Source organism: Schistocerca gregaria, chromosome 1, assembly GCF_023897955.1.
Source record: "Schistocerca gregaria isolate iqSchGreg1 chromosome 1, iqSchGreg1.2, whole genome shotgun sequence".
NCBI classification, from domain to species: Eukaryota; Metazoa; Arthropoda; class Insecta; order Orthoptera; family Acrididae; genus Schistocerca; species Schistocerca gregaria.
In genome coordinates this window covers 293,186,984-293,211,545 of record NC_064920.1, presented here as the reverse complement: position 1 = coordinate 293,211,545, position 24,562 = coordinate 293,186,984, and the positions used below count along the sequence as shown (strand labels likewise).

General features: G+C 46.2%; 1 protein-coding gene across 2 annotated transcripts in view; it reads left to right on the top strand.

Annotated features, from left to right (window-relative positions):
- Window positions 1-24,562, top strand: part of LOC126341697 (carboxypeptidase M) — a 532,258-nt gene that overhangs the window by 60,121 nt on the left and 447,575 nt on the right. The window lies entirely within an intron of this gene.

Below are 24,562 nucleotides of genomic sequence, written 5' to 3'. Positions count from 1 at the left end.
AATTAATAGAAAATGAGGCGCACCAAACGTTTCCCTAATCTTTCTTATTTCATACTTTTAGTGATATCATTTCACAAAACATTTGACTTTCTTTTCCAACATTTTGTCTGATTTACCTTTACAGACTATTCAGGTTAACTGAAACGCTTAGTCTTAACAGTGGCTGTGATGAATTACGTTCACAGCATCAAATATCTGTAAAATTTGATGGTTATTCATTGTAATTTATTAGGAATTTAATGTATGTGATATGAAATATCTGTAAAATTTCATGGTGGTTCATTGTAATTTATTAGGAATTTAATGTGTGTGATATACTGGGCTAGGTCTGTATACACTTAAAGATAAAGCACTTTGGTAAGACTTCAAAATTTACTTAGCGATGCAGTGTAAACAGTATACAGTATACAGAACTGTAACTGAGTCAGGTAAAGTACCTGGAATCGAACCCAGGACCATTTCGAAGCCGTAATCAGAAACCTTCACACTACCGTTATACCGCGGCTAGCTATTGTTTTCTGCACTCCATCTGTGTATTTACGGTAGGCAGTCATTCTTTCGCACTTATCGGCTGTTAAAAGTTCTTGATCACGTAAAAAACGTTTGTCTTTAATTTATTGATGAGATAGTCGACTGCTCCTGTGCTCATTCAGTTGTATTCGAAGAATTTCTCTGGTGATCCTCATAGCTGATGATATAAATCGTGAAATTCTTCATGCAGATTCCTCCCTTTGTAAATCTCATGAACAGTACTCCTTTTCGCTTTATTTTCTAAAATAAATCTAAATTTGTCGCCTTTGCCTCCAGCTACAGTATTCTACAGTTTAGGGGCGCCGTTTTATAGAAACAGCTGGCTGGCTCTAAGCAGCCATCTTGTAGCGAGAGATGGTCTCTAGCGCGGAGGACACCCGAGCTTTTCGCCAGATGCTGCTGCTTGTCGCTGGGCTGTCCCGTATCCAGATGTCGCTCGCTGTCGGTCGCTTCTGTCGCTCACGCAGGACACGGCCTTAGAAGTGGAACGGTTATGTTTGTAGAGGACACGTCGGCATGTGTGCCTTACAGTCTTGGAAACTGAAATTTAAAAAATTATTTATGTTTAAAAATTATAATCTAATCATAATTTTTAATTTTTGAAATATAATCAAGTATAATTTAGAATACTGAAAGAAATTTTGATAAATGGGGACATCTCACCCAGAAAAAAAGCATATTTCCCTACTTTATTTAAGGATCACTTAGAATTATAAAAAACGAAGAAACCAAGCATGAGTAAAAACATTTTTGTTAAAAAAAGAAACGAATTTTTGCCAGGAAAGGGTCATAAAGTAAAAAGTAGAGCCGGTTAGGAAACGTTCAATGTAGTCACCGGGAATAGAGATCTGCACACAATATATTTTTTTCTTGTTATTCGTTTCTGTTGGAATTGTGCAATTTTTTAAAACTGTTCTTCTCACACAGGTAATCTAAGCATGCTCATTCACCCTCAACGAACCTAACTGTGGCAGATTTAAAGCATGAACAGGAACAGGAGTTGATATGAAATGATCACTATGAGTAATAGATGAAGACTTTCGTAACAAAATGCTTGAAATATTTTTATTTCTTCTCTTTATTTTAAATTTTTTAATTTTTTTATAACTATTTGTTTCTACCAACGAATTTTCATTTTTCTTTTCTGAATTTTTAGTGCTTTTTAACGAATTTGAAAGCAATATTTTATCTGCAGGTTCTAAAAATAAGCCCAAAAATTTTGGTCGTACGTAAAATCTATGAACGCTACAAATAATTCAATAACTTCTCTTGCTGACAGTACGGGTAATGTAACTGATGATCATAAACAGAAGAGCGAAATTCTAAACCTAGCTTTCAAAAAGTCGTTTACGGTAGAGGATTGCAGCACCATTCCCCCTTTCAATTATCGAACAAACGAAAGGATGGCTGACATATTGTTTAGTGTATCTGGGATTGTAAAACAGTTAAGATCCTTAGACCCCAGTGAGACATCTGGCGCAGACGACATCTCCGCAAGATTTTATGTTGACTATGTTACAAACATAGCACCATTCTTATCCGTCATCTATCAGAGATCCTTGGGACGGCGGAAAGTTCCACTGGACTGGAAGAAGGCCCAGGTCATAGCAATCTATAAAAAGTGTAAAAAATCGGATGCACATAATTACCGGCCAGTTTCACTGACATCGATTTGTTGTATAATCATGGAACATATTTTGTTTTCTAGACTCTGAGAATCCCATCTGCAGAAACCAGCACGGTTTTAAGAAACAGCGGTCATGCGAGACACAGCTGGACCTCTTTGTGCACGATTTACAACAGGCTCTAGATACCGGCTCCCAGGTTGATGCCATATTTCTCGACTTTCTAAAGGGGTTCAACTGAGTTCCTCACTGTCGCTTACTACAAGACGTGCGCGCTTACGGTCTATCCAATGACATATGAGGTTGGATAGAAAGTTTTCTAACAGAGAGGGAGCAGAGTGTCGTCCTGAACGGGGTAACTTCAACAGAAACAAGAGTAACTTCAGGTGTGCCCCAGGGCAGCGTAATAGGTCCTCTGCTTTTTACGATTTACATAAACGATCTGGTTGATGGTATTGACTGCGGCCTTAGACTGTTTGCCGATGGTGCTGTAGTCTGCATGAAAGTAGAATCACACGAAGGTTGTGAACAAATCAATGAGGATTTGCAGAAAATAAATGCGTGGTGTAATGACTGGCAGTTCAAAAAAATGTTCAAATGTGTGTGAAATCTTATGGGACTGCAAAGGTCATCAGTCCCTAAGCTTACAGTCCGCAGCTCGTGGTCGTGCGGTAGAGTTCTCGCTTCCCACGCCCGGGTTCGATTCCCGGTGGGGTCAGGGATTTTCTCTGCCTCGTGATGACTGAGTGTTGTGTCCTGTCCTTAGGTTAGTTAGGTTTAAGTAGTTCTAAGTTCTAGGGGACTGATGACCATAGATGTTAAGTCCCATAGTGCTCAGAGCCATTTGAACCATTTGAACCTAAGCTTACACACTACTTAACCTAAATTATCCTAAGGACAAACACACACACCCATGCCCGAGAGAGGACTCGAACCTCTGCCGGGACCAGCCGCACAGTCCATGACTGCAGCGCCTTAGACCGCTCGGCTAATCCTGCGCGGCGACTGGCAGTTATCTCTCGATATTAGTAAGTGTAACCTACTGCGTATAACAAGGCGAAAATCCCCATTAATGTATGAGTACAAAATAAGTGATCAGTCTTTGTAAGCGGTAACATCAGTCAAGTATCTGGGTGTGACTATTTGAAATGATCTCAAATGGAATGATCAGATTATACAAGTAACGGGTAAGGCGAACTCTGGATTGCGATTTATTGGTAGAATCCTGAAGCGATGCAGTCCTTCAACAAAGGAAATAGCTTACAATACGTTAGTTCGTCCAGTCTTAGAGTATTGTTCGTCTGTATGGGACCCATACCAGTTGGGTCTGATTCAATTGATTGAGAAGGTCCAAAGAAGAGCGCAAGACTCGTGACTGGTACATTTAGCTATCGCGAGAGCGTTACAAATCTCATAGAAAGTTTGAAGTGGGACACACTTGCAGATAGACGACGCGCTAAACAGAAGGGGCTGCTCACTAAATTCCGAAATCCAATCTTCACCGAGGATGTAGAGCAAATATTAGAAGCACCAACTTTCAAACCGCGTGATGATCCTCATTAAAAGATAAGGGAAATAAGAGCTCATACTGAGGCGTTTAGACAGTCGTTTTTCCCTCGCGCGATCCGCAAGTGTAACAGAGGTGAGGAGGGGGGGGGGGGGGGATATGACTTTTGCACGAATTGTGCCTTGGTGACTAGCGGAGTATATATGTAGGTTAAGAGCCATAATCAAATACGACCAAGACATTTGTCAGTAAGACGGTCTATAGCATGTCTGGTATGTCACCTTCTTACTTTTCCGGATCTTTCATGTCAGGAGTATTACACAACATACGCGACACAGTCACAGGCCGACGTTGCAGTAACACTCTGCTCCATCCACACCTGCGTCTTTTCAGGGGTACATCCGGTCCTCTCTTCATTTTTAAGGATGATAATGCGCAATAGCATCAAGAAGTCAGGCGGTAGCGTTCTTAAACGAGAGGATATTCGGTGAAAGGACTAGCTTAGACACTCACCCGACTTAAATCCTATAGAGCATGGGATGCAATGGGTAGACGTACTGCAACATGTCCACATTGTAACTGCTTTGTTTCACTACCTGTATGTTATTTCTAAAGCTCTCTTAGGAATCTGGGGAATGTTAAAAGTGAATGCGGTTGTTAGATGGTTTGGATGGATGCATGACGGGGAGAAGGGGTGGGGGGGAACAATTGTGACCACCCACCATTTTCTCCCTATTGGGCTGCCAGCTGCCACAGTAACGATAAATCCGGCTGGCGGGGAGAGTCAATCCGCGCTGGTGTGTTGACCGTAGCGTCAGCGGCAGAGTCAGCTCGTCCAGCCACTACAGACAGCCGCTGGCCACTCAGACCCACCCTGCCAGACAATGGCGCCATCAGAGGAGCCACAGGCACGGTGAGCCGATTCGCCGGCGATCGAAGGCGCTGCGAGAATTAAAATAACACCCCCTGGCGAGGCGGGTCGGGCCGCCACATTGTAAAGCCACAAACGAAAATTGTTCGTCGGAAGAATAATACAGGCTCCTGTGTTTCAATGAAGAAGCGGTTCGCCGTCCCAGTTTCGTTCTGCTGCACCACGTTCTGCGGTTCGTATTAATGTTTTACTCGTACGGAATTGAAAAAAAAAAGAAAAGAAAAAAAACGTTCCACAAACAAAACATTCGCTAGTCCATTCTCTTTCAGTGAGCAGAAAAATTAAGAAAAGGAAAACAAAAAATTGCCGTTACATTATTTTATTGTCAAACTTTTCGTTAGTTTAAAACTAGCTGGTTGCAAGAAGGAGTGCGTCCCACTGTCTCGATTGGTGACACGCTTACCATATTCAAACGAATCACAGTAAGAAGTAGATGAAAGGACCGAAATAAGGTCAGCGTACCGTCGACGTCGCTGGAGGTGGAGCTCAGGCTCGGACTGCACATGTGTGGTGAAGGAAATTAAACGTGATCTTTCCAAAGGAAGCATCACGGCGTTTACATTAAGCTATATAGAAAAACCAGTGCTAACGTAAATCTGGGTAGCAGGACTGGGATTTGAACGCCGCTCCTCTTGATTATACTCCGAGAGGGGTTCCCCATCCAGTTACCTTGAGATGGATTACCACCGGTTTCCCTAAATCACTCTCGAATCATATCGTGCAGACAAAAATACTTAGGTGGAAATATGATGGCGCTAGCCGAGCGATGTGCGGTATCGGCAGATCATCGACGACGTTTTCGTTATGGATACAGTATATTAGAACATCTTTGCATAAAACAAATCTGAAGAAAACGCTAGTGTGATGACAAAAAATTTGCGACCATAGACGTGAAGTAAAGGAAATTTATTCTATATTCGGGTCACTGTTCAATTCAAGACCATATCGCACTTTGTGAATGCTGTTTTCAAGTTCGTTATCAACGTCAGATCGCCCATGACTGATAGCAACTGCCCCCAAAAGATCGATGTTTTCACTATCACTGTTAAATTATATGTTTCTCAGACAAACGAAGTCAAAAAGTATACTAGGTGCTTGAAGAAATAACAATGAAAATGTGTATTTGAAAAATGTAATGTAGAAGAGCATGGTCCACGTTAATTACCTAACTGTTTACTAAGGCCGGCCAGAGTGGTCGTGCGGTTCTAGGCGCTGCAGTCTGGAGCCGAGTGACCGCTACGGTCGCAGGTTCGAATTCTGCCTCGGGCATGGATGTGTGTGATGTCCTTAGTTAGGTTTAATTAGTTCTAAGTTCTAGGCGACTGATGAACTCAGAAGTCGCATAGTGCTCAGAGCCATTTGAACCATTTTTAATTATTAAGATTAGTAAATAAATAGGTTGATGGGTTTTGATAAAACGTTTGACAGCGTAAGGCCCGTATCTCAAGGTCGAGAAACCCTAGCTCACTGAAATGCTACCACGAACATTTCACCCGTTGGTTGTACATAAATGTTCGCGCTATAAATAATGTCCTTTCAGGAAATGAAGGAGACCAGTGTTTGACGTTGGTACCATAAGGAGTTCCTTGCAGACTTTTGGGGAGAAAAAATACAGCCACTTTTCCGTAGCATATGAGTTCCACCTCTCTTCGTGTAAATTCATAATACACTGTTTGATGAAGAATCGACCATCTTTTCGAATCACAAGTGTTTATTTTGTATGATCATCCTTTCTTTATCCAGTAGATGGTTGCTTTTCCTCTGAGATACGAAGCAAGATGCAGAACCTCAAACGCCATTTGAATCGTGTCAACTGATGCTGAGCCAACAGCATCCAACCAACGTTTTAGAACTGCGAACTGCATCCTTACCACAGATGGCTTCTATGGCACTGTCCTTGGTCTGTGTCCCGATACTTTCCACTGTGACCGACTATGGCGCTATTATCGCCTCACAAGAGAGATGAATTACTTTTAGAATTAGTCAGATTTTTCTTTAAGCAATGTTTAACAATTTTAATCCATCAAATCAGTGGCAGCGGACAATCAGTTTTACATGGCCCAATCGCATTAACGTAACTGTCGCCTACGTTCCACGTCACTGTGCAATAACCACTTACAGACAGAAGGTGGCTGCACTAACAGTGGGGTATATAAAGCGTGCCGCTGAAAAAAAAGAAAAGAAAAAAACAAGTGCAGTCGTAGTCGTAATGCGACAACAAAGCTATTTGTCTGACGTCCAAAAGGGCATGATCTTTGGCTTCGGGCCAAGGATGGAAGCTTTTCGGAAATGGCTAAGTTTGTAACCTGTTCGCGTGATACCAAGGTTAAAGTGTAGCGTGCACAGCAAAATGGCGCAATCCAAAAGTTGGCGCCGAGGTATCTGTCCAGTTACAGATGTCGGGGGTGAACGACTGCTGCCTTGATGCGTGCCGGTGAATAGATGTGCAACTGTTGAGTAGCTGACTCCCAGATGAACCAAGGGAATACGAGCAGTGTCTCCTCAACGACCGTTCAGTGGACGTTACTAGGTTTGGCCCTCTGCAGCAGTCGCCCTATTCATGTACCCATGCTGACTGCCGTTCATCGGATGAGTTTTGGAATTTGCACGTCAATATCGCAGCTGAACGACCACCGAGTGGTGACAGGTGGCCTTTTCAGACCAATCGTGTTTTATTCTTCATCGGGCAGACGGCCGTTGGCCTGTACAGCGTGGAATGTCTGAAAGCAAACACCCAGCGACAATAGTTGGAAGGGTCCAGGGCAGAGGAAGGAATTTTGTGGTCTGGGGAATGTTTTCGCAGCATTGCCTGAGAGATCCCGCCATTCTGGAAGAGAAGTACGCACCTGTCCTTGGGGACCAAATCCACCCCTAAATGCATGTTGCTTTTGCTCTGCATGGCATCTACCAGCAAGACAATAGAACGTGTCACACAACTTTCAGTGTACTTGCGTGGATCGAAGAGCTCAAAGAAGAGTTCACCGTACTACCTGGCCACCAAGCTCGCCAGATTTAAACCCAATCCAAAATCTACAGGGCCACATAGATAGCGCCATGAATCCTGAACTTAGAAAAATGGTTCAAAAATCAAATGTGTGTGAAATCTTGTGGCACTTAACTGCTAAGGTCATCAGTCCCTAAGCTTACACACTACTTAACCTAAATTATCCTAAGGACAAACACACACACACCCATGCCCGGCGGAGGACTCGAACCTCCGCCGGGACCAGCCGCACAGAAAATGGTTCAAATGACTCTGAACACTAAGGGACTTAACATCTGCGGTCATCAGTCCCCTGAAACTTAGAACTACTTTAGCTTAACTAACCTAAGGACATCACGCACATCCATACCCGAGGCAGGATTCGAACCTGCGATCGTAGCGGTTGCGCAGTTCCAGACTGAAGCGCCTAGAACCGCTTGGCCATACTGGCCGGCCCTGAACTTAGAGATCTAGCGCAGCTTGCCATGGTATTAGAATCGGCATAGCTCGACATCTCCATAGGTACGACCCGAAATCTCATTGACACTCTTCCTGCACGTATGACAGCAGTCCGCAGTGCAAAAGATGGGTATTGAGGCTTTTCACAGGAAGTCATAATGATATATGAAGATAGTAATTGTTCTCGAAAGAATAGATACCATTGATGACCGTGCAGTTTCTCTAGAGCAAATAATAATAATTGAAACCCTCAGTTGCCGACAGGTGTTGTTAATATATCTCGATGGGGACAACTGAAAATGTGTGCCCCGACCGGGACTCGAACTCAGGATCTGCTGCTTACATGGGAGACGCTCTATCCATCTGAGCCACCGAGGATATAGATGAACAGCGCGACTTCGAGTAATGAGTGGATGGCCAAATATCTATTACGTACATTACGTATCTAGATTGTGGACAGTTGGGAATGTGGGACTCACGGGAAGCGTGCAAGGGATAAGTCCCTGCAGTCGCGCTATTCATCTGTGTCTTACGGAGCCACCACCAGCTGGGGCAGTGCGTTGTCGACAACTTGTATCCTTGGCTCCGCGAGGTTTGCGCCACACTCGAATCCTACCAACAGCTCTTACCAGCTGAAATCGGGACTCTAATCCGACTACAGTTTTCCACTCCTCTTGGATCCAACCGATATGGTCACGAGCCCAGGAGAGGCTCAGCAGGCGGTGCCGTGCTGTTAGCAAAGGCACTCGTGTCGGTCGCCTGCTACCATAACCCATTAACGACAGATATCGGCGCACTGTACTAACGGATACTTTCGTGCTACATCCCACGTTGATTTTTTCCATAATTTCCCGCAGCGTCGCTTGTCTGTTGCACTGACAACGCTAAGCAAACGTGCTGCTCTAGGTCGTTAAGTGGAGGCCGCCGGCCACTGCGTTGTCCGTGGCGAGAGGTAATGCCTGAAATTTGGTACTCTCAGCACATTCTTGACACTGTGGAACTCGGAAGATAGAATTCCCTGACGAGTGTCCCACGCATCTATCTCCAACTACCAATCTGCGTTCAAAATCTGTTAATTCCCGTCGTGCGGCCGTAATTACGTCGGGAACCTTTTCAAAAGACTCACCTGAACATAAATGACTCCTCCGCGAATGCACTCCCCTTTTATACGTTATGTACGCTATAATATCACAATCTGTGTCTTGCTATCCTATGACTTTTGTAACCTTAGTGTATATGAATAACTGTAGTTATTACAGCGTTTTGTTACAGCAATTACTTAATTTAGAATTAAATGTACATTTGACTGAATTTGTTTTCTTTTAACTCGCTCTTTCACTCATGAGTCTTTCGAACGTTGTGGTGAGGTACTTAGTACTCTGCTGATGGTTAACGAATTGGGTCCATATTCTAAAGTTTCACTCGCAACACTCAGGCTTCGAATAAACGCACTCCAACGTTCCAAAAAAGTTACTGTTACCATGTCATGTCTATTACAGAGCTATCAAAATACTGGTTGGATCCTACTTTTTGATGAGTTGCTTGTTGTGCGATGTAGCGCTTCCAATGAAATTCATTATTGGCGATAGGCTCTTCTTGATCAGCCAGCAGCTCGAGTAAATTTGGTCCACACACATTAGCTCAAAAATCTTCTTGCGACCATATCCTGTGCGCACAAACGTGCTCATTCACTTATATTTTGCCTTGCCACATATTGTAACACCATTTCACTCACAATCTCAATTTGGCATTTGCTTCACAACATACTTGTCTGTACCTCACCTGACATACTTCGCAGATCGCCTCTGTGCTCACTTCTGCGACTACTTGCCCTCGCTTCAGTGATGTTGTTACTCGGAAGATAAATAAATCAGTTTTCGTGATACTCAGAGCGTGTTTACTGTAACGACTTGACATAATTATTTCTTGCTTTGTGTTTCATCATACATTATATTTTCATAAACACTAATTACTGAAAAATTCATAATTGCATATAGTTACGAAAAACGGTTCTTAACTCATGAAATCAAGTAGATGAGATGTACTTACGACACTGAGTTTCAGCGTTATAGGCTCTGAGCACTAAAATTCACATCTTGTATACCGCCAAATCATGTACAAATTTCGACACGTTTTTTTCCTACCATACTGGACACGCTGAATACATAAGAAATCGGTATTTGTTATACATACTGACGGTGCTCAGATGGAAACCCAGTTCTAAGCAAATAAGGGAAAGCAGAAAGGTGGAAGGAGTACATAGAGGGTCTATACAGGGGCGATGTTCTTGAGGACAAAATTATGGAAATGGAAGGCGATGTAGATGAAGATGAAATGGGAGATATGATACTGCGGGAAGAGTTTGACACGCCCGCATCTCGTGGACGTACGGTAGCGTTCTCGCTTCCCGCGCCCGGGTTCGATTCCCGGCGGGGTCAGGGATTTTCTCTGCCTTGTGGTGGCTGGTTGTTGTGTGTAGTTCTTAGGTGAGTTAGGTTTAAGTAGTTCTAAGTTCCAGGGGACTGATGACCATAGCTGTTAAGTCCCATAGTGCTCAGAGCCATTTGAAACATTTGAAGAGTTTAACAGAGCACTGAAAGACCTAAGTCGAAACAAGGCCCGGGAGTAGACAACAATCCATTAGAACTACTGACAGCCTTCCGAGGGCCACTCTCACATGAGAGACTCTAATATCTACCGAAATTTCAAATATCTCTAATCATAAGTAAGTTCCTTGACTGGAATACTCTCTTTCAGATTCTGAAGGTGGTAGAGGTAAAATACAGGGAGCGAAAGGCTATTTACAATTTGTACAGAAACGAGATGGCAGTTATAAGAGTCGAGGGGCACGAAAGGGAAGCATTGGTTGGGAAGTGAGTGAGACAGGGTTGTAGCCTCTCGCCAATGTTATTCAATCTGTATATTGAGTAAGCAGTAAAGGAAACAAAAGAAAAGTTCGGAGTAGGGATCACGAATTTAGTATTGGAGGGCAGCGTGGAGAGTAGAAATCGTAGAGGGAGACCAAGAGATGAATATACTAAGCAGATTCAGAAAGATGTAGGTTGCAGTAGGAACTGGGAGATGAAGAAGCTTGCACAGGATAGAGTAGCCTGGAGAGCTGCATCAAACCACTCTCAGGACTGAAGACGACAACAACAAGACTGACGGTGCATTTTTAAATCATTCAAACCTTAAGTTTTCTACTTTACCCAATAACTATACAGAGGACACAAGAAATCCATCTCCCTTCCTCCATCAACCCCATACGGCTGTGGTGTAAAATCCATCCAGTGTCTCTCCAAGCGAATTCACTGTACCGTAGCTCGTTAGTTACATATTTGCCATTCGCTTCAGGGCTTGTATTGTGAGCTGAGTAAAGAATGAAGAACAAACCGAGTCAGTCTGTATATCACAGAACGCGAGACCGACTGTGTGCCTTGTTCGGTTAGAAGCCCAGGCGCGTAACACTGGTTCCATCGACGGCGGGACAAAGGCAGACGGCAGAGCGGCCCGGCGCTGACGGACAGCAGAAAAGCGCCGGATCGCCTCCTGGCCATTCTTCCCGCGTGACGTCAGCCGCGCGCCTTCTATAGTGAGAGCATGGAGCGCGGCGCGAGCTGAGCGCCGTTATTGCTTTTTAGCGATCGAAGCGGTCGCCTTGTAGTCGTGCGGCGGTGCAGCCGCGGTTGGGACCACCAAGGGTACACACGCGGTGGCCCGTCTCGTCACACCGGCCGGTGTGAGGTAGCACCAAGGCAGCAGAGGCCGGAGACCGCAGGGACACCTGACGACACAGGCTGTAATAAGGAGACTTTACGGACTGGCACTATCCCATTTTCTTCTTAAACGAATATCGGTGCTCGGACATTAGTCTCCTAAAGCAGTACGACGGAGTTCTCAAATTTCCTCGAAAAATTCTCCATGGAAAATTGCCCACTGTTAAGTGCTAAACGTTTCGGGCCAATTAAAATAGTTGTAGGTAGCTGACAAGACCGGATCCGTCGGCAGCTGAGGGAAATCACGAAAAGCCTAAATCAGAATGGCCGGACGCGGGATTGAACCGCCGTCCTCCAGGATGCGAGTCCAGTGTGCTAACCACTGGGCCACCTCGCTCGGTCGGTAGCTGAGCGCGTAGCATACGAGGTGTGTAATCGTAAGATCACTGGTTCTAACCACGCTATTAGTGCGTAGCCTAATAACTACTTATTGGCCGGAACCTCCTCGGAAGTTCCTCTCTTTACTTTCATTTAAATTCCGTGTTTGGGGTTCAAATGGCTCTGAGCACTATGGGACTTAACTTCTAAGGTCATCAGTACCCTAGAACTTAGAACTACTTAAACCTAAGGACATCACACACATCCATGCCCGAGGCAGGATTCGAACCTGCGACCGTAGCGGTCACGTGGTTAAGACTGCAGCGCCTAGAACCGGAAGGCCACCCCGGGCGGCGATTTCCGTGTTTATTAACAAATGTAAATGTTAATTAACTAATAATCATAATTTTTACTAACAGCAAAATTTTACTTGTAATTACTAATTTCATTAAAATAAATTAAAATTTGATAGCCAAGTAAAAAACTTTATTCTGAATCGAAAAAGAGATACTCATCAATTGCACTAAAGAGCCAAAGAAACTGGTACACATACTTAATATCGTGTAGGGCCCACACGAGCACGCAGAAGTGCCGCAACATGACGTGGCATTGACTCGACTAACGTCTGATGTAGTATCGGAGCGAATTAACACAGCATGAATCCTGCGGGGATGTCCGTTCATAAGAGTACGAGGGGGGTGGAGATCTCTTCTGAACTGCACGTTGCAAGTCATCCCAGATATGCTCAATGATTTTCACGTCTGGGGAGATTGGTGGCCAGCGGAAGTGTTTAAAATCAGAAGAGTGTTCCAGCAGCCAATCTGTAGCAATCCCGGACGTGTGGGGTGTCGCAATCTCCTGCTGGAATTGCTCAAGTCCTTCAGAATGCACAATGGTCATCTACATCTACATCCATATTCCGCAAGCCACCTGACGGTGTGTGGCGGAGGGTACCTCGAGTACCTCTATCCGTTTTCCCTCCTATTCCAGTCTCGTATTGTTCGTGGGAAGAAGGGATTGTCGGTATGGCTCTGTGAGGGCTACAATCTCTCTGATTTTATCCTCATGGTCTCTTCGCGACATATACGTAGGAGGGAGCAATATACTGCTTGACTCCTCGATGAAGGTATCTTCTCGAAACTTCAACAAAAGCCCCTACCGATCAACTGAGCGTCTCTCTTGCAGAGTCTTCCACTGGAGTTTATCTATCTTCTCCGTGGCGCTTTCGCCATTACTAAATGATCCTGTAATGAAGTGCATTGCTCTCCGTTGGATCTTCTCTATCTCTTTTATCAACCCTATCTGGTACGGATCCCATACAGGTGACCAGTATTCAAGCAGTGGGCGAACAAGTGTACTGTAAACTACTTCTTTTGTTTTCGGACTGCATTTCCTTAGGATTCTTCCAATGAATATCAGTCTGGCATCTGCTTTACCGACGATTAATTTTATATGGTCATTCCATTTTAAATCACCCCTAATGCCTACTCCCAGGTAACTGAATTAACTCCTTCCAGTTGCTGACCTCATTTATTGTAGATAAATGATAAAGGATCTTTCTTTCTATGTATTCGCAGCACATTACGCTTGTCTACATTGAGGTTCACTTGCCATTCCTTGCACCATACGTCAATTCGTTGCAGAGCCTCTGCATTTCAGTACAATTTTCCATTGTTACAATCTCTCGATATACTACAGTATCATCCGCAAAGAGCCTCAGTGAACTTCCGTTGTTATCCACAAGGTCATTTATATATATTGTGAATAGCAACGGTCTTACGACACTCACCTGCGGCACACCTGAAATCACTCTTACTTCGGCAGACGTCTCTTCATTGAGAACGACGTGCTGCGTTCTGTTATCTAGGAACCCTTCAGTCCAGGTCTGTTGGTCCATATGCTCTTACTTTGTTCATTAAACGACTGTTGGGATCTGTATCAAACGCCTTGCGGAAGTCAAGAAACGCAGCATTTAAACTCCTCGAAATGGAAAAAAGAACACATTGACACCGGTGTGTCAGACCCACCATACTTGCTCCGGACACTGCGAGAGGGCTGTACAAGCAATGATCACACGCACGGCACAGCGGACACCCCAGGAACCGCAGGGTTGGCCGTCGAATGGCGCTAGCTGCGCAGCATTTGTGCACCGCCGCCGTCAGTGTCAACCAGTTTGCCGTGGCATACAGAGCTCCATCGCAGTCTTTAACACTGGTAGCATGCCGCGACAGCGTGGACGTGAACCGTATGTGCAATTGACGGACTTTGAGCGATGGCGTATAGTGTGCATGCGGGAGGCCGGGTGGACGTACCGCCGAATTGCTCAACACGTGGGGCGTGAGGTCTTCACAGTACATTGATGTTGTCGCCAGTGGTTGGCGGAAGGTGCACGTGCCCGTCAACCTGGGACCGGACCGCAGCGACGCACGGATGCACGCCAAGACCGTAGGATCCTATGCAGTGCCGTAGGGGACCGCACCGCCACTTCCCAGCAAATTAGGGACACTGTTGCTCCTGGGGTATCGGCGAGGACCATTCGCAACCGTCTCCATGAAGCTGGGCTACGGTCCCGCACACCGTTAGGCCGTCTTCCGCTCACGCCCCAATATCGTGCAGCCCGCCTCCAGTGGTGTCGCGATAGGCGTGAATGGAGGGACGAATGGAGACATTTCGTCTTCAGCGATGAGAGTCGCTTCTGCCTTGGTGCCAATGATGGTCGTATGCGTGTTTGGCGCCGTGCAGGTGAGCGCCACAATCAGGACCGCATACGACCGAGGGACACAGGGCCAACACCCGGCATCATGGTGTGGGGAGCGATCTCCTACACTGGCCGTACACCTCTGGTGATCGTCGAGGGGACACTGAATAGTGCACGGTACATCCAAACCGTCATCGAACCCATCGTTCTACCATTCCTAGACCGGCAAGGGAACTTGCTGTTCCAACAGGACAATGCACGTCCGCATGTATCCCGTGCCACCCAACGTGCTCTAGAAGGTGTAAGTCAACTACCCTGGCCAGCAAGATCTCCGGATCTGTCCCCCATTGAGCATGTTTGGGACTGGATGAAGCGTCGTCTCACGCGGTCTGCACGTCCAGCACGAACGATGGTCCAACTGAGGCGCCAGGTGGAAATGACATGGGAAGCCGTTCCACAGGACTACATCCAGCATCTCTACGATCGTCTCCATGGCAGAATAGCAGCCTGCATTGCTGCGAAAGGTGGATATACACTGTACTATTGCCGACATTGTGCATGCTCTGTTGCCTGTGGCTATGTGCCTGTGGTTCTGTCAGTGTGATCATGTGATGTATCTGACCCCAGGAATGTGTCAATAAAGTTACCCCTTCCTGGGACAATGAATTCACGGTATTCTTATTTTAATTTCCAGGAGTGTATTTGGGAACCCGTGTCTATGGCCCTCTGAATGGATACAGGTGAAAAGACAGAATGTTTACGTACGTGTTACCTATCGGGGTCGTATCTAGGCGTATCAGGGGTCCCGCTGTACTCGTCCCATACCATCACAGAGCCTCCACCAGCTTAAACAGTCCCCTGCTGATATCCAGGGTCCCTGGATTCATGAGATTATCTCCATACCCATACGCGTTCATCCGCTATTTTAATCGAGACTCGTCCGACAAGGAAACATGTTTCCAGTCATCAACAGTCCAATGTCGGTGTTGACGGGCCCAGGCGAGGCGCAAAGCTTTGTGTCGTACAGCAATCCAGGGTACACGAGTGGGCCTTCGGCTCCAAAGGCCATCTCGATGATGTTTCGTTGAATGGTTTGCACGCTGACACTTTTTGATGGCCCAGCAATGAAATCTGCAACAATTTACGGAAGGGCTCGACTTGTGTCACGTTGAACGGTTCTTTACAGTCGTCGTTGGTCCCATTCTTGCAGTATCTTTCTCCGGCCGCAGTGATGTCGGGGGCGTGATGTTTTACCAGATTCCTGATGTTCACGGTACACACCTGAAGTCGTATGAGAAAATCCCCACTTGAACGCTACCTAGGAGATACTGTGTCCTGTCGCTCGTGCACCGACTATAACACGACGTTCAAACTCAGTTACTTCTTGATAACCTGCTATCGTAGCAGTAGTAACCCATCTAACAACGGCGTCAGACACTTATTGTCTTGTGTAGGAGGTGCCGACCGCAGGGCCGAATTGTGCCTGTTTATTTATTTTTATATTTGAATACGCATGTCTATACCAGTTTCTTTGGCGCTTCAGTGTGTATCATTCAATCTGTAGAAATAATAAGGATTTTATTTCCTATTTGATGTTTCGCATTTTTGTCCTACATTTTCATTTGTTGTGAATACTGGCGTCTTGTTGCTGTAAATAATTACAAATGAAAGTGATAAATTTTAACTCTTTGTTAGCTAATTATCATTTTGATTTGTTAGTAATTATGGAACCGAAATAAAGGTAATAGCGACTGATACCTCATCGTTTGGTCCCTTTAAACTCACCAACCCAATCCTAAAAGTAACAAAAGTTTCTTACAAACGGGATTCGAACCAGCGTCTTTACGATTACTAGACTGATACGTTACGCACTTTTTTTTTTTTATTTAAAATCGAGACTCGAACTCTGGACCTTTGCCTATCGCGGGCAAGTGCACTAACCAACTTTTTTTTTTTCGCTGATCACTTTTTTTTTTGCAATAACAAACATAAACTGCTTCAAGCATTTTTTTTAATATAGCAGACGATGACTTCATAACATAAATTTTTTCTGGGAAACGTAAATAAGTGGACTGTCCACCGTTTTTTTTACATAAGTTTGAAAAAAAAAAAGTCCTGCTTGCGTCAGGACAAAACAACAACGGTCTACGTTCCTCTTTCAGGCGCGTACCTCGCTAATCCCGTCATACCTCGCGTTGGTGTCGGGTACGTCTTCACGTGTGTTTGTGGATCCTCTCCACTGTCCTGGTCCTTTCTTGTACTAATACTTATAGGTAATAATTACATTCTTCTACCCGGGACACCCCAACTGGGTGGGGGATCAAGCAAGGCACTCCCTAAAAAATTTGCGTAATATGTTCTATATCTCGGATGTCTCATAAGCTGTGAGTGATGTTCCTGTAATAAGGCCCAGAAGTCAAGCACATTCTTACTGCCGTCTCGGAAAAGATAACGTACAGTCAAACCTCGAATCCAAGTCACTGCGTTTGTCTTTGTTCGGGGATAATATGTCCTATCTGGGAGAAGTAATGTGCGTGGTTCTACTGTTTGCGGCCCCACCCGAAGGAGGAAGGCGATCATTTTTTTTGACCAAACACCATACGTCCGCCGAAGGACCGCATATCAGGCGATGCTCCTCTGTGTCTATAACATTGCACTGCGGACACAGTGGCTCGTCCGCCATATGAATTGTATGCAACCTGGAACGAGTCACGTATTTCCCATTTACCACCTGATACCACAGTGCGCGCGTTCCCGTATCAAGGTGTGGATGGTGCACTGTACGCCATACCACTGACCACGTAACTGTTGGTTGGCGGCGCTCTACGGCATTGTTCGGTCGTCGTCGAGTTAAGATGTGATATATATCACGTGCCGTTGCCGTCCTGGTAGTCGGTAGTTCCATATGTACATAACTGTGTTCCACAAAAAAGGTTCGCATATGGGTAAGCGATGGTGAGATGTGAGCCACCGCTACCGGAGCCGAACGAGAAGGTGGAGCGAGTTCGTCTATCAAGGTGCCCGTCAGACTTGTCTGGTGTCGTGTCCACATCTTTATTATTGTGGTTACATAAATAGCCACTGCTCGGTCGCGTACGTGGACTAGTCCAAGACCTCCACGACTACGAGGAAGGGTGAGGGTTTCGTATCCTACCTTAAAAAGCAGACCCGTGCTCACAAAATATCCTAGTGCCGCCAGGATTCGGCGGGCCAGCACCACCGGCATAGGAAGAACTTGTGCCAGGTGGGGGATGCGAGAGGCTAGATAAGTGTTGGCAAAGGTGACCCGTTGTATCATATCCAGTGCCCTTAACCTGTGACTTCGGACACTCGCACGAATTGTTTGCAGAAGATGTCTGTAACTTAGTGCCGCCGAGCGTCGAACGTCTGTAGTGAAGATAATTCCTAGGCATTTCATCTTGTTGATCGGCTGTAATGGTGCTTCACTTCCTGTCGGGAGTCCTCTCCCGATGTTCATCGCTCCCGACTTTGCCATGTTCAGGCGACTTCCCGTAGCCATACAATACAAATTAATCCAATGCAAGGAGGCTCTTGCCTCGTCTCCTGACCGTGCTAAAAACACTAGGTCATCTGCGTATGTTCGGCATATAAACTTGTTGTGCCTTATCGTCATTCCTTGGAGTCGATTCCGGAGCCCGCAGAGCAGCGGCTCGACGGCGATGGCATACAATATCGTTGACAGCGGGCACCCTTGTCTGACCGATCGTGAGATGGTGATGGGCCCCACCAAGCGTCCGTTGATGAGCACTTTGGATGCGGCTCCGTGGAGTAGTCTCATAACGACGGTGACAAAACTTTCCGGAAACTTCATTTTTGTCATAACGTCCGTGAGATAAGGATGACTCAGCCTGTCAAATGCGCGATCGAAGTCTATCGATACCAGTACACCCCGGAGACGACATGTTGATGCCAGTGCGATAACATCGCGGTAGTCACTGAGTGCCGTTTGTATATTGCTGTCTCCTCCTAGCTGGGTTTGCTCGAGTGAAATCACTTGACGTATTACGCGTTTAAAACGTGCTGCAAGTATCCTGGCGTAGATCTTGTAGTCGCAATTAAGAAGGGTCAGTGGCCGGTAGGCCTGTATCCCTGTGCCGCCAGATGGTTTGTGGATGGGGATGATCATTCCTTCCACGAAGGCGGGTGGAAGAGGCACGTTGGGAGACATCAATTCGCAGTACATGGCAGTCCATCGTGGAATCATGAGATCTTTAAATGTACGATAGAACTCTAACGGAAACCCGTCGGGCCCCGGCGATTTGTGCGACGCTCCCTTATCAATCGCTTCCATTACGTCGTCACCTGTGATTTCACCTGTTAACTCCAGGTTGGCCGGCTCGTCGAGACACGCGGAGAGCGTTCGTCGGACCTCCTGAAAGGCTGGCTGATCGTGTTCCGCTTCTTCATAGAGATGACCGTAGTGTTCCACGAAAGCGTTGGCAATGTCTTTTTGCGTTGTCATGCGGCGACCATCTGGCAGTACGACCGTCTGTATTAAGGTTCTGCGGCTACGTTGTTTTTCTCTGATAACGTGATACATCGACGGTGATTCTCCACGGACTCGTTCAAAGGCCCTTGCACGGATTGCGACTCCCTCCAGACGGCGGCGCGTTATGGAAATTATTTGGGCCTGTGCTCGTTTTATACCGGCTCGACGCTCCTGTGAAGGTGCTTGTACAGAAAGTTCGCGGAGCATCGTGAAATAAAATTCCGTCGTGTGTCGCCTCCACATCATCTGCTCTCTTCCGTATGCAATTAACGCTCGGCGCAATGCAGGCTTAACGCATTCCAGCCACCACTGCAACGTCGTCGGATATGTCGGGAGGCGTCGTTCACACACGTGCCAAGCATCTTCGACTATGCGTCTGCACTCAGGTTCCCTGAGGTGTGCTGTATTCAGTTTCCAAACACTGCGACTCCTCCAAACTTGTTGGCGACTCAGGGAGACCGTGCAAATATATGATATGTGATCTGAAAAGGCGACAGGCCACAATTCCGCATCGAGGATCGCAGGTTCGAGACGACGTGTTACGTAAATGCGATCGAGCCGACTTGCAGAGTGACTCGTGACGTAGGTGTATCCACGTCTGTCGCCATGTATCTTCTCCCATGTATCAATGAGATTCATGTCCTGTATGAGTTGTCGCAGCTCCGGGCATGAAGTATAACGTGGGTGTTGATCCTTTGGTGCGAGCACGCAGTTGAAGTCGCCTCCAAATAAGACATTTTCATATCGACCTAAGAATAGTGGTGCAATCTCCTCTGCGTATAATCGGGATCGGTCGCGCCGCCTGTCGGACCCCGACGGTGCGTAAATGTTAACGACCCGTACTCCCAGCACTGTGAGAGCCAGTCCCCGCGCTGACGGCAGGTACACCACGTCCTCGGCTACTATGCCACTATCGCTGTTCCGCTGCCGCCGTCGGTAGTAGGTGTAATGTACGTATCGTACTCATAGAGGTCGGGGAAGCTCTCAACACATACTTCCTGCAGCAGAACGATGTCGACGTCTGACGCCTGCAACATGTCTCGTAATAATTGCAATTTTACAGGCGTTCTGATCGTATTAATATTAATAGAGGCTGTTCGATATGCCTGCCGCTGTTCCTCAGTGCGTAAAGCGCACATGAACGCTTATGTTAATTTGTGTGCTGCTGCCCGGTGACCTGCTGTCTGTGCGTCAATCTGCATCTTCTGCGCGGTTAACATCCGGTGGACGCAGCACTCGCCATTGCGGGTGCGTCGTCAGTGCGTGGGTCAGCATCGGATTCGTCGGCCCAGTTACTGTGCTGGAGGTCCAGCTCCCGTCGCGTCTCTCCGGCCGGGCTGACCGAAGGCGGTGGCGTTGCTGCAGTGGGTGGAGGGTCTCCTTCCGTCGGCTTTCCGTCCGGTGTGTGTGTATTCAAGCCCTGTCTAGCGTGATTCACGTCGTACTGCTGTGTGGGGGGTAGAACCTCCCGTTGCGCCTCCGGATGCACTGTATCGACGTTACACCCAAGATCGTCTGACATGGACTGCAGTAAGCAGGTATCCGACGGAGCTAGCCGTCGTTTCTTGTGGCGCTTCGGCGACCGTTGTTTCCGCGTGTGCGCCTCCGTATCCGAGTGCGGAAGTGACTCCCGGTGCTCAGGGACGAAAGCAGCTGTCGGCACAACCGCAGGATCAATTTACATATCTCCTACCGATCCTTTCCGCTCGGTTAAGGGCGTCGTCGGCGCCGGAGCGGCAGAAGTGTGCGTCGTTTCGTCACTGGATGCGGTCTCTGCTGCAGTCGGTTGCCGTAAACTGTCAGGATTCTGTACCTGGTCATTCTTCGGGATGGGATCTGTTCGGAATGCGTCCGCATACGTTAGTGGCACCGGTGTCAACGTGGACGTAGGTACAGGTTCGCCATTTGGAACTTGGACTATCCTCCGCTGCATACATTCGGAACGCACGTGGCCCTCTTTCCCGCATCCTGAGCATGTTTTGGGTTGTCCATCGTAGATGACTATAGCTCTGCATCCGCCGATGAACAAGTACGAGGGTACATGTTGTGTCAGTTCTATTCTGATTTGACGCACCCCATTGAGAACGGGGTAAGTCGTGAAGTTGGACCATTTTTCCTGAACGTGGCTGAGCACTCTTCCATACGGGCGTAAGGCGTCAATGACCAAGTCAGACGGAACCTCGAAGGGAAGTTCGAAAATGCGTATGTTTCGTAAGCCCAGTCCTGCATGATCAATAGTTACTTCTCCAACATGTCCATCAGAGTGACGAAATTTGAGTCCATGTTTAGTATCTCGGATGATTCTGTCACATACTGCATCGTTAATCAGCTTGACGTAAACGACACTGCTCACTATGGAGAGGTGGATTCCGATAAGTTCGTTGTAGTCAAGTTTAACTTCGTCTCGTAGGAACCTTACTATTTCGTAGGCTTTCGGTCTCGCATATACATTCGAAAAACTAATCTTGAGAGTCGACTTTCGGTATGCATGTGCCATTCTGTATCGAGTCGTCTAAACGCGCGAGTACTCCGAAGAGGTAAACAACAGCGCGAGCGCGAACTACTCCGGCAGGGACGTAAACAGACGTCCGTGCCGTAGCACTGCCGAAGGCAGACCTAGCTACCGACAAACATGTCCTTATGATATTGCAGTGTCTGTGTTGTTCTGAATTACGATGTGAAGTTCCTTTGGACAGCCATGCACTGCGACGTCGACAACTGTTAAGAAATGCATTTAATGTATCCGTAATTTCGAATACGGACAACCATCAACCGTAGAATGGGATGACGACAAAGCATCGTAACTCATATTCACACAGGCACTACAATTTCGTATCTATCCGCCGACATCGGGAAGGTGACTTTCAAGTAAAATGTCTCATCCGTACGGAAATATCTGTAATAGACGTACAGGTTGTAGACGCATGGCTGACGACATGTGGAAGTTTGAGTGTGGCCGCAAGTTGTACATGGATATCTAAATGATAAGGCGATTGCTCTGGACAGGCGGGAAATTCGAGTTCGCGTCCGGGTCTGGCACAAATTTTCAATGTCGCCATTTCATTCTATAGCTTATGGAAGTCCATATTCGCAATTGAGAATATATTAAACACGTCATTCGCTGCCAGATGTTTCTCGGTTAACAGCGGTCGGAAACCATCTAATTTTCGAAGGCGATTTTCTCGAGAATTTACAATTGTATGATACTGCTTTAGGAAAGTGATTTCCAGGCACTGTCCTTATAATGCTGTGAACGCGAAGAAAAACTATTTCACACTTTTATTATTATTAGTCGCCGGATAGGATTACTAGGAGATTACTGATTAATATCCCGTCGACAACTAAGTCATTAGAGACCGGAGCAACAGGCTTGGAATACGGAAATATGGAGAAATAACGCGCCCGCGCCCTTTCGAGGGAACCATTCCGGCGTTTCCCTCAAGCGATTTAGGGAAATTATGGAAAACCTAAATCAGGATGGCTGGAAGCAGGTTCGAAACGTCGTCCTCCGAGGGATTGAGAGTTCAGTGCGCTAGCCGCTAAGCTACCCCTCTCGTACTCGGCGGACAGCTAGATCAGCTGGATAGTGGCGTGTGGTCAGAAACTGTTGACACTGTCGATTTGCCGTAAACAGTTCTCAAGTCTTACAGCGGCTTGTACTCGAACCTCGAGCTTACCTACATGTACATCTACATTACGCAATCCACCTTACGGTATGTGGTGGACAGTGCTCTTCCCACCCCTATCTCTTTCCCTGTTCCATTGCGTAATGACACGCGGAATTAATATTGACACACCTCTCATGTCTCTAATTTTCTTCGAGACGAATGTGGGAGGAAGTAATTCGTTGCTCAACTCTTCTTCGAACGTACGCAGTCAGTATTTGAACAATAACTTTCTCACTGATACACAACACCTCTCCCCTACCGACTGCAACGGGATCCTGTTGAGTATCTCCGTAACGCTCAAACGCATACCAAACGATACCAAGACGAAAATTGCCGCTCGTCTCTCCTTTCTTGTGTCAACTATACTTCCTAAAGGTCTCAGACTGGTTAATAATTCTCAAGAACCGGTGAACAAGTGTTTTGTAAGCTAAATTGCATATCCTTATCATTCTCAGTCTGGCATATATTTTTCCTACAGTTTTTTTACAGTGCAAGAGCTATTGAACTATATGAAATAAAATCGCCATAACTTCTGAACGGTTCGTGTTAGGATGTTCCAACTGCACGGTTGGCCGCGGGGAGTGGTGGGAATCAGTATACCCATGCGCACGTGTAGCCCACTGTCATTTGGATGGGTTCGTCAATAAGGAAAATTGGCACATTTTCGCGACAGAAAAGTCTCTTCACCATCAACGATTGACTGTTTAGTGTGCTATATCCAGTCACGAAATAATCAGTGCGATATTCCTTGATGGCACGATGACTACCGAACGGTACGTGAAGGTTGTGGAAGATGACTTCATCCCTATTATCCAAAGTGACCCTGATTTTGATTACAGGTGCTTCATGCAGGACGGAGCTCGACCCCATCTTAGCAACAGAGTGTTAGATGTCCTGGAGGAGCACTTTGAGGACCGCATTCTGGCTCTGGGGCACCCAGAGGCCACTGGCATGGGCGTCGATTGGCCGCCATATTCTCCGGATTTGAACACATGCGACTCCTTTTTGTGGGGCTATATTAATGACAAGATGTACAGAAATAACCCCAAAACCATTGCTCACCTAAAAAAAAGCCGTTCAGGAGCTCATAGACACTATAGATGTTCCCACACTTCAACACGTCATGTAGAATTTCGCTACTCGTCTGTGCCACATCATCGCCAATGATGGCAGGCATATCGGCAACGTCGTAACTTAAATCTGAATCAGTGTAGTGACGTTTACATGTTCCATAAAGTGTGTGCACGCTGTAGTTTTGTAATTGATTTTCGTTTTTTTCCAAATTGTTCAATAATAGTATGTGCTTATTACACATTAGGTCACTCCTATGTATTTTACAGTTGTTACTGTTACCAATGATGTTTCACCAATAGTCTAATTTCCTATTAAACTTACCCAATAGTTCCTCCACCAGTCGTCGAACATCTGGAGGTAGTTTTGCATTGTTCTATGCTATTCTAACGTTGCAAATTTTGTACAGACAACAGTATCGTCTGCAAAAAGCTTCATAGGACTTACGACGTTATCTACTACATTATTTGCATATATAATAATTG